The following is a 19,455-nucleotide window of genomic DNA, read 5'->3' as shown; positions in this document are numbered from 1 at the left end:
CTCCGCTCAAATGGGAAGAGTTGTATTGTTGTTTGCTTGCTCTGTGGGCTATCTGTTCCTCTTTCGTCATGAATTTGTCAATATATACGTTGTAGTAATTTTCGCTACCTCTGAGTAAGTGTTTATGATGCAGTATGTAATCCACTGCCTCTTCGTTAGTGAACTGTACCAGGACAGGTCGTTTCCTGTTACAGTTGTATGGCCCAATGCGTCGTTGGACTTGCACCTCATTCCCTGCCATCTGGGCTCTCATGTCTCTCAAGATCCCCTATAGCTCAAAATCCTCAATCTCCATCCTTTCCTGCCTCGATGGTGCCCTGGCTTCAAGCAATCCATGGATTATGATTGTCCTCTTTCTCAGTTCAGGGTCATGCTGGTGGCCCTTTCCCTGGAGGACCCCCACCCCTCCCACTCCCGCTACTCCACCTACTACTACTTCCCCTTCCCTTGCCAAGCTTCCCTTATTCCTGCCAAATTCATTAGTAAGCCTAGATATTTCTCCTTGCCATTCTACCCTGCTCTTCCTGATTTCCTCTTGAATATAATCCATAAACTCTTGTTTGAGTCTTTGAACCTCGTCCTGTATCTTATTAAAGACCTCACTTGCAATCCCCTGGATTAGATCACCTATCCAAACATCTCTCTTCTCTACAAATTTCCCAATCATCTTCTCCACAAACCTATCTTCTTCCTCAATCATAATACTGTTGGACCTAGACACCCTTCCTGACCTAGTCATTGCTATAATGCAACCTTACCCACAGGGGTTCCTAGTATCTTACCGTCCTGCTAACACAATAGGTGAGTGAATCTCCAATCGTCGTCCCACGTGGTGGTAGGAGGGTTGCTGCCGGGGGTGAGGTCACGCGGTCAGAGGCCGGTGAGGTCTGCTCCACACTGCACACTGCCACAGTACTTCCTCAACTATTTTGAATTACGCTATTTAAACTGTTTTTCTTCACTACCTTATGGCTTTGGTCAAAACCCAAGTTTTTTTCATTCACTTGTACACACTTTTTCACTTCGAAGTTGCCTGATTACCCCTCCCACTCCACTAGTGAACCAGTAGCTCCCAACCCCACGTCCACCCAACACGATGGTCACAAGTGTGTGTGTGTGTGTGTGTGTGTGTGTGTGCACGCGTGTGTATGTGTGTGTGTCGTGAGGAGAGAGATGGTACGTGGGATGTGTTGACTAGCTTCAATCCGCTGACACGGCAGTACTCAACAAGGAGGACCTTGTGTACTGCAGGACCAGCCTGGGTGCTGGTTGATACCTGGTTGATGGGGTTCTGGGAGTTCTTCTACTCCCCAAGCCCGGCCCGAGGCCAGGCTTGACTTGTGAGAGTTTGGTCCACCAGGCTGTTGCTTGGAGCGGCCCGCAGGCCCACATACCCACCACAGCCCGGTTGGTCCGGCACTCCTTGGAGGAATAAATCTAGTTTTCTCCTGAAAATGTCCACGGTTGTTCCGGCAATATTTCTTATGCTTGCTGGGAGGACGTTGAACAACCGCGGACCTCTGATGTTTATACAGTGTTCTCTGATTGTGCCTATGGCACCTCTGCTCTTCACTGGTTCTATTCTACATTTTCTTCCATATCGTTTACTCCAGTACGTTGTTATTTTACTGTGTAGATTTGGTACTTGGCCCTCCAGTATCTTCCAGGTGTATATTATTTGATATCTCTCTCGTCTTCTTTCTAGTGAGTACAGTTGGAGGGCTTTGAGACGATCCCAATAATTTAGGTGCTTTATTGCATCTATGCGTGCCGTATATGTTCTCTGTATTCCCTCTATTTCAGCAATCTCTCCTGCTCTGAAGGGGGAAGTGAGTACTGAACAGTACTTAAGACGGGACAACACAAGTGACTTGAAGAGTACAACCATTGTGATGGGATCCCTGGATTTGAAAGTTCTCGTAATCCATCCTATCATTTTTCTGGCTGTCGCAATATTTGCTTGGTTATGCTCCTTAAACGTTAGGTCGTCAGACATTATTATTCCCAAATCCTTTACATGCTGTTTTCCTACTATGGGTACATTTGATTGTGTTTTGTACTCTGTATTATGTTTAAGGTCCTCATTTTTACCGTACCTGAGTACCTGGAATTTATCACTGTTAAACATCATGTTATTTTCTGATGCCCAGTCGAAAACTTTATTAATATCAGCTTGAAGTTTTTCAATGTCCTCAGCCGAGGTAATTTTCATACTGATTTTTGTGTCGTCTGCAAAGGATGATACGAAGCTGTGACTTGTATTTTTGTCTATATCTGATATGAGAATAAGGAAAAGCAGCGGTGCAAGGACTGTACCCTGAGGTACAGAGCTTTTCACTGCACTTGGACTAGATTTTATATGGTTGACTGTTACTCGCTGAGTCCTGTTTGACAGAAAACTGAGTATCCAGCGTCCTACTTTACCTATTATTCCCATTGACTTCATTTTGTGTGCTATCACGCCATGGTCACATTTATCGAAAGCCTTTGCGAAGTCCGTGTATATCACATCAGCATTCTGTTTCTCTTCTAATGCCTCAGTGACTTTGTCGTAGTGCTCAAGTAGCTGTGAGAGGCACGATCTTCCCGCTCGAAATCCATGTTGGCCTGGGTTGTGAAGGTCATTGGTCTCCATGAAATTGGTGACCTGACTCCTAATCTCTCTCAAATACTTTTATGATGTGCGATGTTAGTGCAACTGGTCTATAATTTTTTGCCAATGCTTTGCTCCCTCCCTTGTGTAGAGGGGCAATGTCTGCTACTTTAAGTGCATCTGGTATCTCCCCCGTGTCCAAGCTCTTCCTCCACACTATACTGAGTGACTGTGCTACCGGCACTTTGCATTTCTTTATAAATATTGAATTCCATGAGTCTGGACCTGGGGCCGAGTGCAAGGGCATGTTTTCAATTTCTTTTTCAAAATTTAGTGCGCTCGTGTTTATATCAGTTTTATTTACAGGGGTTTGAATATCCCGCAGAAAGAAATTGTCTGGATCTTCCACCTTCATGTTGTTTATTGGAGTGCTAAACATGTCCTCATACTGCTTTTTTAGGATTTCACTAATTTCTTTGTCATCCTCCATGTATGAACCTTCACTTGTACGAATAGGTCCAATACTGGCAGTGGTTTTTGCTTTTGATTTCGCATATGAGAAGAAATATTTTGGATTTTTCTTTATTTCCTGAATGGCTTTCTGTTCTAACTGCCTTTCTTCAGTTTCATATGAGTGTTTCAATTTCCGCTCGATTTCTTCAATATCTCTATTTAAATTATTCCTTCTTTGACGGGAAATTCGTGTCTGCATAAGCAGTTCCGTTATTTTTTTCCTGCGTTTATAGTGTCGTCTGCGTTCTCTTTCTACGTTAGATCTCTTTCTGGCTTTCCTCAAAGGAACATGTTTCAGACAGACTTGATACGCTTCTGAAGTCAGTTTTTCTATTCCTTCTGTAGGACTTGTAGTACTTAGAACAGTTCCCCATGGAATGTTTGTAAGTTCCCTGTTTATTATCTCCCAGTCTATCCTTTTATTATTAAAATTGAATTTACTGAATAGCCCCTCTCGCTTTATCAACGTTTTAGGTCTATTCTGAGTATTGATGGTCGTTTGCACTTCAATGAGCTTGTGATCTGAATATGTGGTATCTGATATCGTAATGTCTCTGATAATGTCTTCATTGTTCGTAAAGACCAGATCTAGAATATTTTCATTTCTCATTGGCTCCGATATCTGCTGATTGAGTGAAAATTTGTCACAAAATCTAAGTAGTTCTCTAATCTGTAGTTTGTTAGGTCCTGATAGATTTCATGGTATAATATTATTGTTTGCTATTTTCCACCTGAGACTAGGCAAGTGTAAGTCACCTAGGAAGATAATATCAGGTATCGGGTTCTCCAAATTATCAAGGCTATTCTCTATTTTGTTTATCTGTTCTGTGAATTCCTCAGCCGTTGCATCTGGCGGTTTGTATATTAGTATAATCACTAAATTTATTTTCTCTGTTTTTAATCCCAGTACCTCTACCACCTCATTTGTAACGTTTAGGAGCTCCGAGCATACAAGGTCTTCCATAATATACAGACCCACTCCTCCATGTGACCTAATTTTCCTATCACACCTGTATAGGTTATATCCTAGAATCCAGATCTCACTGTCCAACAATTCCCCTGCATGTGTTTCTGTGAAAGCTCCAAATACTGCATTTGACTCCGTGAGGAGGCCATTTATGAACTGTACTTTGTTGTTTGTTCTTGTTTTCAGTCCTTGTATGTTGTCAAAGATGAATGAGGTTACTCTATTAGTGATAGTTTGAATGGGAGACTTTTTCGGCAAGTCCATTATTCGTGGACATAATGAGTTTGTTCTGACCAGTACTGATTGTTGTAGGGCAGTTTTCTGTCGTAGTTGTAGTTCCCTTTCGGTGGGAAATTGTATCTGTAATTCTGGAATGCAAGTGGATCTGGCATCCAGTTCCATACACTCTCCATGCTGCTCCTTTTGAATTCTCTGCCGGTCTGGTATAAAAAATTTATAGAGTTTCCTCCAAATTCATTATCCTGCTTGCCACTCTTTATGTAGCGTTCCGTGCCTTTCACGTGAAAGTGTGGGCAGCTGAGGTCATAGCACTTTCTGTCCTCCAGTGAGGTTTGGCACATGTCAGGATGGAAAAACCTACATATTGATCCAAATCGACACTCACCTTTCCTAAGCATATTTAAACATTTTTTGGGATGTTGGTAACTGCATTCTAATCCTTTCTTATTACCAGCATATCTATGTCTGCATATGCCCTTTGCATAAAATTTGCATAAGTCTGTCCTTCTGTTCTGAATTGCTCTATCGGGAACCGTCGTAGTGTCTGTACCTATCGAGCTGCTATAAGGGTTAGTTTTGCTTCTCAGTCCTTATTTGGGCATGAGGAAGAATGCTTCCCCACGTTGGGGGTGGCTGGTAGAATCAGTGCGCGACCGCCTTGCAGAGAAGGTGACCAGCCAGTCTTCCCACCCTGGTGGATGCCAGTCACCATCATGGTGTGTCCGTCTGAGTTGTGAGGTAAGAGTGTCAGCGATGCATTGTTTTGATTGGGTGTCTTACTGGTGACGAGCTAGTGGAGTCTGAACCATTTAGCCATGTAGTGTGGGCATGTAAGGAATGGGTGATCCCCCCCCCCCTTTCAATTTGGTCAATTTGTGTTAAGTAATAGGATGTCAAAATGTTAAATATCAATTGCTGGAAATTGAAATAATTTGATTCAATAAATACCTATGTGTAGAATAACAAGCTTGACTTTTGTTCAGTCCTCTTTTTGAATCAATGTCCCCCTCAAGTAAGAGTTAAGGCTAGAGAAATAACAAGATGAACATGGCTAGAGATAACTAGATGGAAAACTCGGAGTAGAGATAAAGGGAGGAAACGAAAGTGAGGCGCAGGAGACCAGTGAGTGAGTGAGGGCCGGCAGTGAGGCGCGCGCCATCTAAGCCTCCCCTCACTCAGGTTGTGGGGTCCTCGGATATTCTTAATAAGCAGTGTCCTGTCCATTCCTTAAGTGGAATTAAAATTTTAGTTGCAATGACTTGTGGTGGCAGCTTATATATTAGAACATGTAAAGTAAAAATTAACAACATCAGAACATCTTAGAATAATAACATCATAGATAGAATAACAGTAAGTCTACTCTCCCTACTCCTTCTTATCCCTCCTACATCACCGTACTCCTCCTCCTTCCTTCTCTCCGTCCTGCCTCCCCTCTTCCCGTTCGCTCCCCGTTTTCTATTCCCGCTCGCCTCTCTCTCTCCATCAGTTCCTGCCTCAACCTCCCCCATGTTCTATCCACCCATCGTTCATATCTTCTTCCTCCTTATAACTTATTTAAGATATAACTTATTTAAGAATATTCTAAACAAAGCACAGGAACGTAGTATACCATACAAATTGAATAGATCGTATACTAATGACCCAAAGTGGATAACAAAGAATTTGAAGAACCTTATAGGTAAAAAGAGAGCTTGGTACAAAAGGATTAAAAATGGGGAGGTCACTTTAGAACAGGAATTCGTACAACTGGTTAGAAATGTTAAAAAAAGAGATAAGGAAAGCAAAAAGAAACTATGAAGTTCGCATAGCAGGGCAAGCAAAGACAAATCCTAAAGGGTTTTTTCAGTTATATCGTACTAAGACTAGGGAAAGGATAGGTCCATTAAAAACTGAGACAGGTCAAATAACAGATAGTGATGAAGAGATGAGTAGTATTTTTAATAAATATTTTGTATCTGTATTTACTAAAGAGGAACTTAACAATATGCCTTCAGCCGAACAAGTCTATGTGGGTGGGGACGAGGACAGGTTGACGAGTTTAGCAGTTACCAGGGAGGATGTTCTTAAACAAATAGTAAAACTCAAACCAAACAAATCCCCAGGGCCGGATGAAGTGTTTGCTAGGGTGCTTAAAGAATGCAAAGAGGAGCTTTGTGACCCACTGTCAACCATATTTAATAAATCAATAGAGTCAGGCAGAGTGCCAGAGTTTTGGAAAGTTGCTAATGTGATACCAGTTTTTAAGAAAGGAGATAGATCACTTGCGTCTAACTATCGACCAATTAGCCTAACGTCTATTGTGGGAAAGTTACTCGAATCTATAATAGCAAATAAAATTCGCCTTCATCTTGAAAAACATAAATTAATAATTGAGTCGCAACATGGTTTTATAAATGGCCGTTCATGTTTAACAAATTTGTTATCTTTTTATTCTAGCATTGTTGAGGCAGTTGATAGTGGTAAGGATTGCGATGTTGTATACCTTGACTTTAGCAAAGCTTTTGATACAGTGCCACATGAAAGACTGATTAAAAAAATAGAGTCTCATGGTATTGGGGGAGCTATATTAAGCTGGATTAGGGCATGGCTATACCAAAGGAAACAGAGAGTTAGTATAAATGGAATCAAGTCAGAGTGGGAAAATGTTGTAAGTGGAGTGCCTCAAGGCTCTGTCCTGGGACCTCTGTTGTTTATAATATATATAAATGATTTAGATTCAGGTTTGAGTAGCAACATTTGCAAATTTGCCGATGATACGAAAATCGGTAGGGAAATTAATTCGGAGGAGGACTCACTATCACTTCAAGTTGATCTAGATAGGGTTTTGAAATGGTCAAAGGATTGGCAGATGCAGTTTAATGCTGATAAATGTAAAGTTCTGAGGTTAGGTAATGATGATAGAGTTACAAGATACGAGCTAGATGGTGTTGTGATTGCGAAGTCGGATTGCGAAAGGGATCTGGGAGTTATGATTAGTAAGAATTTAAAACAAAAGGATCAATGCATAAATGTTCGTAATAAGGCAAATCGGACACTTGGATTTATTAATCGCAGCGTTAGTAACAAGACACCTGGTGTGGTTCTCAAGCTATATCTTGCTCTAGTTAGGCCCCATTTAGATTATGCAGTTCAGTTTTGGTCGCCATATTATAGAATGGATATAAATTCACTTGAACGTGTCCAGCGTAGGATGACTAAGTTAATTCCCCAAATTAGAAATCTTTCATATGAAGAAAGATTAACAAAGCTTAAGTTGCATTCACTGGAAAGGCGAAGAGTTAGGGGTGACATGATAGAGGTTTACAAGTGGATGAATGGACATAACCGGGGGGATATTAATAGGGTATTAAAAGTATCAACACAGGACAGAACACGAAACAATGGATATAAATTGGATAAGTTTAGATTTAGGAAAGACTTGGGTAAATACTGGTTCAGTAACAGGGTTGTTGATTTGTGGAACCAATTGCCGCGTAACATTGTGGAGGTGGGGTCCCTCGATTGTTTCAAGCACGGGTTGGACAAGTATATGAGTGGGATTGGGTGGTTATAGAATAGGAGCTGCCTCGTATGGGCCAATAGGCCTTCTGCAGTTGCCTTTGTTCTTATGTTCTTATGTTCCCCTCCTTTCTTCCTTTCTTTGCTTTAATTTCTCACCAGCACCGAATAGATAGAAAAAACTAGGTGTTACAATGGTGCCAGCAGTTTAGGATATTAATTATCCTCGGCTCACGTGTCTTGTGAACTCAGACCAGCTACTAGGAGTGAAACTTAGTGACTTGAAAATTGGCGATTTTCGCGAGTTTAACTTGGCGATTTTTTATATTTGCGATTTTTATTTTCATTCGCGAGTTTGGCGATTTTGTTAACATCAAGTTTGCCATATAATCAAAGTAGAGTAATTTTAATTGAAATTAAAGAGTCTTTTCAAGTGATCAATAAACCTAGTGGTAATTTTGAGATTATCATTGTGTAAGAGGCTGCTTGTGTATGAGGCAGTCTAGTGAGGCGGTGTTGGTGACACTGACCTTGCTGAGTGTACTAGTGTATATGATTAAGTGTAGAGAATAAGCGTACGATTAAGCGGGCTCGCGTTTTTCGTTGCTCGGAGCCTCACGTATTTTTAAGATTAGTTGTTTAACATGCGTAATACGGAAATTACAGAGAGTTTAGGGTATGTGCTTTCGCTTTGAAATGTATGGACAGAAATTAGTTCTCGTTTCATTGCATAGTTTTCAGGGGTGTACACCCAGGTTTATTGGGCGTACAGCAATCTGTCCGGCAGGTTGTCTGAAATTTGTTGATATGGGACGCTCTGTTGATAAATTAAGAGGTACTTGGAGTTGCCTCAGTTCTAGATCTAGAAAGGAAGGTAGTGGACGGTGAATAAAGTCACCTAGAACATTACTGAGTTTTCATCATAAAAGGGTTAAGCTTTAGCAACAGAGCTTTTCTCAAAAATAGTGATATTGAATTGTTTCTTAGGTAGGGCGGCTGGTGATGTCGGATGTGTGACCTCCATGGCAGGTCAGATGTAGTTACCAGTCGTGGATTACCGAGGAACAATCGTAGTTTTAATCACCACGAGAGTTAGTCTTAAATTGAATTAGAATTATCCTTAGAATTAATTATCTAGAATTAGACGTCTAGAAATTATTTGTCAGGCTAAGATTTTATATAGTGTAAGTGATTTATCGGGTATTTTTGTAAATGTGGGAGAAGTTAAGATTTAGAGGTAGGCTTTGTTGAGTTAATTTTCATTATGTTAGGATTTATAGATCAGTCAGTCCAGTGCTCTACTGTACTTGGCTTGGGGAAGACAATGCTCGTTTTAGCACATTTAACTGTTGACACCTGGTCCTGGACAGCATACTGTGGCTCTTACACCCTTTTCTCAGGTTGGAGTGGAAGAGTTATGTTTCAAGATTCCCAGGGGAGGACGAGAGTGTTGACTACCAACAACCTCCGCGACCACCAGGGAGGAGCAGTACTCTCTCTCAAGGTCATCCCTCATGCAGACTTCCACCGACCAGCAGTGGACCAGTGGTGGACCAGTGGTGGGGCACTACAGGTTCAGACGGAGCCCGGGACGACCCTCGGTCGTTCCCCACACAGAGGCTTCAAGAGTGACACCGTCAGTCACGCCTCAAGTACGACCCCAGTCTGCACTCATGGAGGTTCCGCCTCTCAGGCTGTCCTCAGTAGACCCCAATATCACCGGGGTACCCAAAATTGGACCCCAGATGACAGTGTCTCGTTACCATCAGGACACCAGCGGTCCCCAGGTTGTCATGTCGACGACCCCACTGGTTGCGGAAGAACAACGACCCCAGTTTGGTCCATTACCATCGGGCCATCAGCAACGGACCCCAATGGACCCCATGTTGCCTGTCATCATCGCATGGCAATCTCCAGTGGACCCCATGTGGACTACAGTCGACTCTGGTTGTCTGTCATTATTTAGACGACCCCAAGTTGCCGGTTACCAACTCCAGGCGACCCCATTAGACCCCCAGGTTGTCCTGTCGACGACCCCACTGGATGAACGAGAAAATAGGAAGAAGAAAGACGAGAGAAGGAAGAAGAAAGAAGAGAGAAGGAAGAAGAAAGAAGAGAGAAGAGAGAAGAAAGAAGAAGAAAGAAAGAAGATGCATGGGCCACCGTGTACGACCAGCCTGTGACGGTTGGCGCCCGGCCCCTAGTGATGGTCATTGGTCACTAGTGGGGCCCAAAAAGATGCTCACACTTGGCACTTAGTCTAGTGCTTGGTGTTGGGAGCACTCACGCAAGGATGTTGTTTCAAGACCAGCCCGGTTGCCTTCATTGGCTGCCACTTGCCGGCAGACACATCATCTTGTGGCCGTGTGTGAGGCAGCGTGACAGTACAGACCGAAGACTCCGTCGAAGGATGTGGGCAGAAGGACGTCGCTGGAAGAGCAGCGCGGGTCTGTAGTTTGGGAGTGATAATTCCCGCCCCAATGATCGCGCCAGGACCCCAAAACTGTCCAGCAGATGCTCGGAGTGGGCTGAGCCTGACGTGACGGGGGCTGCCGAGTAAGCGGTATAGTGCACCTGGTAGGCTCTTGGCTCTGACCCCCATTACCGGCGTTGTGGTGGCGCCTGAAGGAGCAGAATCCGGAAGCGGATGAATTGGGAAGCATTTGTTACGACCCTCATTCCTGCCTGCAAATTGTGTTTCCCGGTGCCACATCTTCAGAGACTTTTAAAAGACATTTTAGGCTTCTGGAAAATGTTGAAATATTTGTTAAACCAAGTGAAAATTGAACTGCTATATTTTAGCTAGGGATTTGTCACAGTATTTTAATTTTCTTTGGATAGGATGTATTTTCTTATACTTTTTTATGCCCCTTGTTGATATGTTTATCCCCCGCTTTTTATTTTATGTCTTCACTAAATGAAGTTTTCGAGTGTGATTCAATCTTGATTGGATCCCACTACAAAAAGCTTCATTTTGGGAGAGATAGAGGGATATGTAACAGTGCAAGTATTTTGCACTCTTTCATGTATAATTGTGAGTTGTAATTGTGTGTGTGTGTGTGTGTGTGTGTGTGTGTGTGTGTGTGTGTGTGTGTGTGTGTGTGTGTGTGTGTGTGTGTGTGTGTGTGTGTGTGGGTGTGTGTGTGTGTGTGTGTGTGTACTCACCAATTTGTACTTACCTATTTGTGCTTGCAGGATCGAGCATTGACTCTTGGATCCCGCCTTTCCAGCTATCGGTTGTTTACAGCAATGACTCCTGTCCCATTTCCCTATAATACCTAGTTTTAAAAGTATGAATAGTATTTGCTTCCACAACCTGTTCCCCAAGTGCATTCCATTTTTCCACTACTCTCACGCTAAAAGAAAACTTCCTAACATCTCTGTGACTCATCTGAGTTTCCAGTTTCCACCCATGTCCCCTCGTTCTGTTATTATTACGTGTGAACATTTCATCTATTTCCACTTTGTCAATTCCCCTGAGTATTTTATATGTCCCTATCATATCTCCTCTCTCCCTTCTTTTCTCTAGTGTCGTAAGTTTCAGTTCCTTCAGACGCTCTTCATATCCCATCCCTCGTAACTCTGGGACAAGCCTCGTCGCAAACCTCTGAACCTTCTTCAGTTTCTTTATGTGTTTCTTCAGGTGGGGGCTCCATGATGGCGCGGCATACTCTAAGACGGGTCTCACGTAGGCAGTGTAAAGCGCCCTAAAAGCCTCCTCATTTAGGTTTCTGAATGAAGTTCTAATTTTCGCCAGTGTAGAGTACGCTGCTGTCGTTATCCTATTTATATGTGCCTCAGGAGTTAGATTAGGTGTCACATCCACTCCCAGGTCTCTTTCTCGAATCGTTACAGGTAGGCTGTTCCCCTTCATTGTGTACTGTCCCTTTGGTCTCCTGTCACCTGATCCCATTTCCATAACTTTACATTTACTGGTGTTAAACTCCAGTAGCCATTTCCCTGACCATCTCTGCAACCTGTTTAAGTCCTCTTGGAGGATCCTACAATCCTCGTCTGTCACAACTCTTCTCATTAATTTTGCGTCATCCGCAAACATTGACATGTATGATTCCACTCCTGTAAACATATCATTTACGTAAATTAGAAAAAGGATTGGTCCCAGCACCGATCCTTGAGGTACTCCACTTGTTACTGTTCCCCAGTCCGACTTCTCGCCCCTTACCATTACCCTCTGGCTCCTTCCTGTTAGGTAGTTCTTCACCCATACTAGGGCCTTTCCGCTTACTCCTGCCTGCCTCTCAAGTTTGTATAGCAGTCTCATGTGCGGTACTGTATCAAAGGCCTTTTGGCAGTCAAGAAATATGCAGTCTGCCCAGCCTTCTCTGTCCTGCCTTATCCTTGTTACTTTATCATAGAATTCTAAAAGGTTTGTTAGGCATGATTTCCCTGTCCAGAACTCATGTTGGTGCTTGTTTACAAACCCAATGCTCTCCAGGTGCTCAACAAGTCTTAGCCTAATTATTCTTTCAAGTATTTTGCAGGGGATGCTTGTCAGTGATACGGGTCTGTAGTTAAGTGCCTCCTCCCTATCACCTTTTTTGAAAATCGGTACGACATTTGCCTCCTTCCAGCAACTGGGCAATTCTCCCGACAAAAGTGACTCATTAAAGATCATTGCCAGAGGCACGCTGAGAGCCTGCGCTGCCTCTTTATGTATCCACAGTGATACTTTGTCTGGTCCAACAGCTTTATTTGCATCCAGTGTTGTCAACTGTTTCATTACCTCCTCTGCTGTCACCTCTATGTCTGATAGTCTTTCATCTTGGGTAATCGCTTCTAACAATGGGAGCTGCTCAGGCTCGGTTGTGAACACTCCATGGAATTTTGCATTCAGTACCTCGCAGATTTCCTTGTCGCTTTCTGTATATGTCCCTTCTGTTTTCTTCAGTCTTGTCACTTGGTCATTTACCGACATCTTCCTTCTTATATGGCTATGTAGTAGTTTAGGTTGCTTTTTCGCTTTGACTGCAAAATCATTCTCATAATTTCTTTGCGACACTCGTCTTATGTTAATGTAATCATTCCTAGCTCTGTTACATCTAATCCTGTTGTCCTCTGTCCTTTGTCTTCTGTACTTCCTCCACTCCCTAGTGCTTCTCACCTTTGCTTCCTGACACTGTCTATTAAACCATGGGTTATTATATTCCCTCCTGCTTTTTTCCTTTATTGTTGGAATAAATCTCTCTTCAGCCTCCTTGCATTTCAATATGACTTGGTTCATCATACCTTGCACTGTTTTTCCTCTAAGTTCATCCTCCCACTGCACTTCTCCCAGGTAGTCCCTTATCCTTCTGTAGTCCCCTTTTCTGTAATCAAGTCTCCTTTCCCGGACCTCTTGTCCTTTGGTCACAATTTTAAGCTCCATCATGTAGTCAAAGACTAGGACACAATGGTCACTAGCTCCTAGTGGTATTTCATGTTCCAACTGCTCGATGTCTTCTACATTCTGGGTGAAAATGAGATCTAATAGGCTGGGCGTATCCCCTCCTCTTTCCCTAGTATCTTCTTTCACATGCTGTGTTAGGAAATTCCTGTCAATAACGTCTACCAGCTTCGCTCGACAGGTCTCCACCCCACCATGGGGATTCCTCATTTCCCAATCTATCTCTCCGTGATTTAGGTCCCCCATGACCAGCAGCTTCGCTCTCATTCTATGCGCTATAGTTGCTGCCCTCTGCAGTTCTTCTATACATGTTTTGTTGCTGTCCTCATACTCCTGCCTGGGCTTTCTACTGTTTGGTGGGGGATTGTAGAGTATCAAGATTACAATCTTCTTCCCATCCGCTGACAGAGTTCCATGTATGAAGCTCGTGCTTTCATTGGTACCCAGATTTTCCAGCTCATCAAACTTCCATTTCCGCTTTATTAGGAGTGCCACTCCTCCTCCCTGTCTCTGTGTCCTTTCTTTTCTTATCACCTGGTACCCCTCTGGAAAGATTGCATCCGAGATCATGCAAGATCATGCCATTTATTTTAGTTTCCACTATTGCCACTATGTCTGGGTCTGCCTCACTAACTCTTTCTTTTATCTCTTCTGCTTTATTGGCTACCCCATCAGCATTGGTGTACCAAACCTTGAGACTCTTCTTGGAAACTCGGGTGTCAGAGTTCCCCCTTTCACCGGGGGTCTGGGGGGAACTGGGGGGTGTCTGGGGGGCAAGTGGGGGCTGTGGGGGTGAATGGGGGGGGTGCTAGTGGGGTGCCTGGGAGTGCCTGGTAGGCAAATGGGGTCTGGGCATCTAGTGGGGTAGGAAGGGCATAATGGGTCTGAAAGTTAGGGGTCTGAAGAGCATAGGGGGGGTTGAGAAATAGTGAGACTGAGAGTCAGATAGAGGTTGAGAGGTTGGGGGGGAAGAGGGATATTGAGGGCAGAGGGCTGAGATGAGTATGGAGCATGGGTGCTGGGAGTGGAAGAGAGGGTGTATTAGTTAGGGGGGAATCGGGGGTAGGTGGGGGTTTTGGGGTAGAAGAGGGGAAGAGGGAGATGGGGGAAGGTGTTAGGGGGTCACAAGGTGAGGGGGTTAAATGTGGGCTGGAGGTGCATAGGAGGGGTGAGGGTTGGGTGGGGTTTGGGGGTGAGTGGAAGAGGGGTGCAGTGGAAGCTTGGATGGAGTAGATGGAATTGAAGTCAATGGGGTAGAAGGGGCAGGGGAGTAGGAAGGGGTAGTATGGGAGGGGGGATGGGAAGGTGGGTTTGGGGAGGGCATGGCTTGACCCACTGGGGTCGTTGACAGGTGTGATGTAGCAGGGGCAGGGGAATCGTTGGGGAGGTGCAAATGTGAAAGGGACAGGGGGGTTTTGGGGGGCTGAGGCAGGGGGGAGGTATAGGAGGGCTGAGTTGGGGAGGATGAAACCTAGGTGACCTGGGATGTGACCTGGGAGGTGACCTGGGATGTGACCTGTGTGTGTGTGTGTGTGTGTGTACTCGCCTAGTTGTACTCACCTAGTTGTGTTTGCGGGGGTTGAGCTCTGGCTCTTTGGTCCCGCCTCTCAACCGTCAATCAACATGTGTACAGATTCCTGAGCCTATCGGGCTATATCATATCTACACTTGAAACTGTGTATGGAGTCAGCCTCCACCACATCACTTCCTAATGCATTCCATTTGTCAACCACTCTGACACTAAAAAAGTTCTTTCTAATATCTCTGTGGCTCATTTGGGTACTCAGTTTCCACCTGTGTCCCCTTGTGCGTGTTCCCCTTGTGTTAAATAGACTGTCTTTATCTACCCTATCAATTCCCTTCAGGATCTTGAATGTGGTGATCATGTCCCCCCTAACTCTTCTGTCTTCCAGCGAAGTGAGGTTTAATTCCCGTAGTCTCTCCTCGTAGCTCATATCTCTCAGCTCGGGTACTAGTCTGGTGGCAAACCTTTGAACCTTTTCCAGTTTAGTTTTTCCTTGACTAGATATGGACTCCATGCTGGGGCTGCATACTCCAGGATTGACCTGACATATGTGGTATACAAAGTTCTGAATGATTCTTTATACAAGTTTCTGAATGCCGTTCGTATGTTGGCCAGCCTGGCATATGCCGCTGATGTTATCCGCTTGATATGTGCTGCAGGATACAGGTCTGGCGTGATATCAACCCCCAAGTCTTTTTCCTTCTCTGACTCCTGAAGAATTTCCTCTCCCAGATGATACCTTGTATCTGGCCTCCTGCTCATTACAACTATCTTCATTACATTACATTTGGTTGGGTTAAACTCTAACAACCATTTGTTCGACCATTCCTTCAGCTTGTCTAGGTCTTCTTGAAGCCTCAAACAGTCCTCTTATTTTTTAATCCTTCTCATAATTTTAGCATCGTCCGCAAACATTGAGAGAAATGAATCGATACCCTCTGGGAGATCATTTACATATATCAGAAACAAGATAGGACCGAGTACAGAGCCCTGTGGGACTCCACTGGTGACTTCACGCCAATCGGAGGTCTCACCCCTCACCGTAACTCTCTGCTGTGTGTGTGTGTGTGTGTGTGTGCATGTGTGTATGTGTGTATGTCGTGAGGAGCGAGATGGTACGAGGGATGTGTTGACTAGCTTCAATCCGCTGACACGGCTGTACTCAACAAGGAGGGCCTTGTGTACTACAGGACCAGCCTGGGTGCTATAAGGGTTAGTTTTGCTTCTCAGTCCTTATTTGGGCATGAGGAAGAATACGTACACAGCTTCCCCACGTTGGGGGTGGCTGGTAGAATCAGTGAGCGACCGCCTTGCACAGAGAAGGTGACCAGCCAGTCTTCCCACCCTGGTGGATGCCAGTCACCATCATGGTGTATCCGTCTGAGTTGTGAGGTAAGAGTGTCAGCGATGCATTGTTTTGATTGGGTGTCTTACTGGTGACGAGCTAGTGGAGTCTGAACCATTTAGCCATGTATAGTGTGGGCATGTAAGGAATGGGTGATCCCCCCCCCCTTTCAATTTGGTCAATTTGTGTTAAGTAATAGGATGTCAAAATGTTAAATATCAATTGCTGGAAATTGAAATAATTTGATTCAATAAATATCTATGTGTAGAATAACAAGCTTGACTTTTGTTCAGTCCTCTTTTTGAATCAATGTCCCCCTCAAGTAAGAGTTAAGGCTAGAGAAATAACAAGATGAACATGGCTAGAGATAACTAGATGGAAAACTCGGAGTAGAGATAAAGGGAGGAAACGAAAGTGAGGCGCAGGAGACCAGTGAGTGAGTGAGGGCCGGCAGTGAGGCGCGCGCCATCTAAGCCTCCCCTCACTCAGGTTGTGGGGTCCTCGGATATTCTTAAGCAGTGTCCTGTCCATTGCTTAAGTGGAATTAAAATTTTAGTTGCAATGACTTGTGGTGGCAGCTTATATATTAGAACATGTAAAGTAAAAATTAACAACATCAGAACATCTTAGAATAATAACATCATAGATTAACATCATAGATAGAATAACAGTAAGTCTACTCTCCCTACTCCTTCTTATCCCTCCTACTTACTCCTCCTACACCACAGTACTCCTCCTCCTTCCTTCTCTCCGTCCTGCCTCCCCTCTTCCCGTTCGCTCCCTGTTTTCTATTCCCGCTCGCCTCTCTCTCTCCCTCAGTTCCTGCCTCAACCTCCCCCATGTTCTATCCACCCATCGTTCATATCTTCTTCCTCCTCCCCTCCTTTCTTCCTTTCTTTGCTTTAATTTCTCACCAGCGCCGAGTAGATAGAAAAAACTAGGTGTTACACTACCACACATCACAACTACCACACACCACATTTACCACACACCACAAATGTAACCCACCACTACTACCACACACCACAACTACCACACACCACAATTACCACCCACCACAACTACCATCCACCACAACTTCCACACACCACAAATATAACCTACCACAACTTCCACACACCACAACTTCCACACACCACAACTACCACCAACCACAAATATAACCTACCACACACCACAACTACCACACACCACAAATATAACCTACCACACACCACAAATATAACCTACCACACACCACAAATATAACCTACCACACACCACAAATATAACCTACCACACACCACAAATATAACCTACCACACACCACAAATATAACCTACCACACACCACAAATATAACCTACCACAACTACCACACACCACAACTACAACCCACCAAAACTACCACTTCAACAATTATTACCCACCACAAATACCCACCCCCCACAACTACAGTTAGCACCTACCACACATACCACCCAGCACAACTACCACTCAAAAAAACAACTACCACTCACCATAACAACTACCCACCACAACTACCACCATCAGAATATCACCATTATCCGTCCTGACCTATATACTTTCTCCTTGGACTAGGCGGTACAAAGAGAGTCTTGTATCTTGGAGAGTCCAAGTTCAATCCCTGATGGCCATATTGCTAGGTACCGTTCCATCCCTCCGTCCACATACCGCAAGGACTAAATCCACATATCCCTTTCCAGTGGTGTATAATCATGCTGGTTAACCTTTCTTCTAACTATAATTTTAATAACCCCACTCCCCCCCCCCCTCGCAACTACCATCTCAACACCCAGTCCTCACAAACATCAAACAAAATGTGTACCAACGTACTATACCGCTGGTGAGATCGCTGTGGAAGCTGTTAGACACGAGGACGTTTGGCTTCTGACTGGATGGCTGGTGGTGGTGCTCTCCCGCTGGTAAGGGGAGCGCTCACAGGTGTTCATGGTTGTAGGGTTTTTTGTATTTCTCCCAGATTTATCTGCTGTTGCCTAGCCAACATGCAGCCCACACCATCGCACACTTTCCACACCACACCACACCTCACCACTCCACACCACACTACCATCTTTGTGGTATAATGCACTGCTGCGTTTGTGTGTGGGGGGGAGTTGGTGGTGTGAATGTTGGGTTGATGTACTCACCTAGTTGTGCCTGCGAGGGGTTTCAGCATTGGTTCTTTGGTCCCGCTTCTCAATCGTCAATCTACTGGTGTACAGGTTCCTGAGCCTATTGGGCTCTATCATATCTACATTTAAAACTGTGTATGGAGTCAGCCTCCACCACATCACTACCTAATGCATTCCACCTGTTAACTACTCTGCTACCATTGAAATAACCCTGGACCTCCACCCTTGTTGTTATAACACTTTCTCCTTATTTCTCTCTGCTCTTTCATCCAATACCCCAGCTTAACACTGTTATAGTCCAGTATGACCCCCTCACTGGACTGCCACGAATATAAGTGGAATATTAAATGAGGAACATACATCAAGAACAAGGGGTTATTAATTTATAACTAATAATTAAAATCATTAAAACACTGCCACCACCTTCCCAAAACATAAATGAATGTGTCAAAATTATTGTTTCCCCAGGAAGAAAAGGACTCAATAATCATGGAACTCAAAGGGGCAAGTAAATGAATCTTAATGGATTAATACTGTAATCTTACTGAACTGAAGGGAGATTCAAGAACGACTTTAATATTCATAAGATGGAGGGTAACACCGGAACTTTCCAAGTCAACACATCAACTCACAAAAATGACAAAGTAAAAAAAAATATCAAAGGGGAATTAACTGAATACCACTGGACAAATTATACAATTTATTTTATGAATCGTTTAAATTAAATCAAATTGAACATATATCCTATTCTATTAGCCCTAGAGAGGCCAATTGGATATCTACTGAGGACATGAATACTCAAGTGCACAATACCTTAAAAACCGCACTGAGGCCAAGATGTTGATGACTTGCCTCCCACAGGTCAAGGGGACCTGTACCCCACTAAGCTCCAGAACACACTACTGAAATTTTGTTTCACCAACTTACCGTTGGCAAGGATTGCTCCTCCCACAATCTAGTATAGCCCCCAGGGCTCCACCCATTATTTGGCTATGTCCAACCATTTAAAACTAGGCCTGAGGTCTGGCTCTCCAGGGCCAATAAGGACTTGGCACTTATCTACCGCCAATCACCTTCCATGATCTGCCGTGGAAGGATACATGAAATTCTTGAAGATTGAGTCAGCTCTCACCAGCTATTTGAAGGGAACAAGGCACCACTGTAGTGGACCACTGGAGCCTAGTGCACCTCCGCGCAATGTTTACAAAACTGAGAAATTATGTTCAACCCCGTCTC

The 19,455-nt window shown here is 44.0% G+C and overlaps 1 protein-coding gene across 2 annotated transcripts in view; it reads right to left on the bottom strand.

Annotated features, from left to right (window-relative positions):
* Nucleotides 1-18,045, bottom strand: part of LOC123758112 (uncharacterized) — a 135,738-nt gene extending 117,693 nt beyond the window's left edge. For both annotated transcript variants that reach the window (XM_045742296.2, XM_045742297.2), the window contains exon 1: nt 17,921-18,045. The gene's annotated coding sequence lies outside the window, so the exon portion shown is untranslated. The remainder of the gene's footprint in view (nt 1-17,920) is intronic.
* Between the last annotated feature and the right edge of the window lie 1,410 nt (nt 18,046-19,455).

This window comes from Procambarus clarkii, chromosome 40, assembly GCF_040958095.1.
Source record: "Procambarus clarkii isolate CNS0578487 chromosome 40, FALCON_Pclarkii_2.0, whole genome shotgun sequence".
NCBI lineage: Eukaryota > Metazoa > Arthropoda > Malacostraca > Decapoda > Cambaridae > Procambarus > Procambarus clarkii.
Note: the sequence above shows the minus strand (reverse complement) of the source record. Positions and strands in the feature narration are given on the sequence as shown.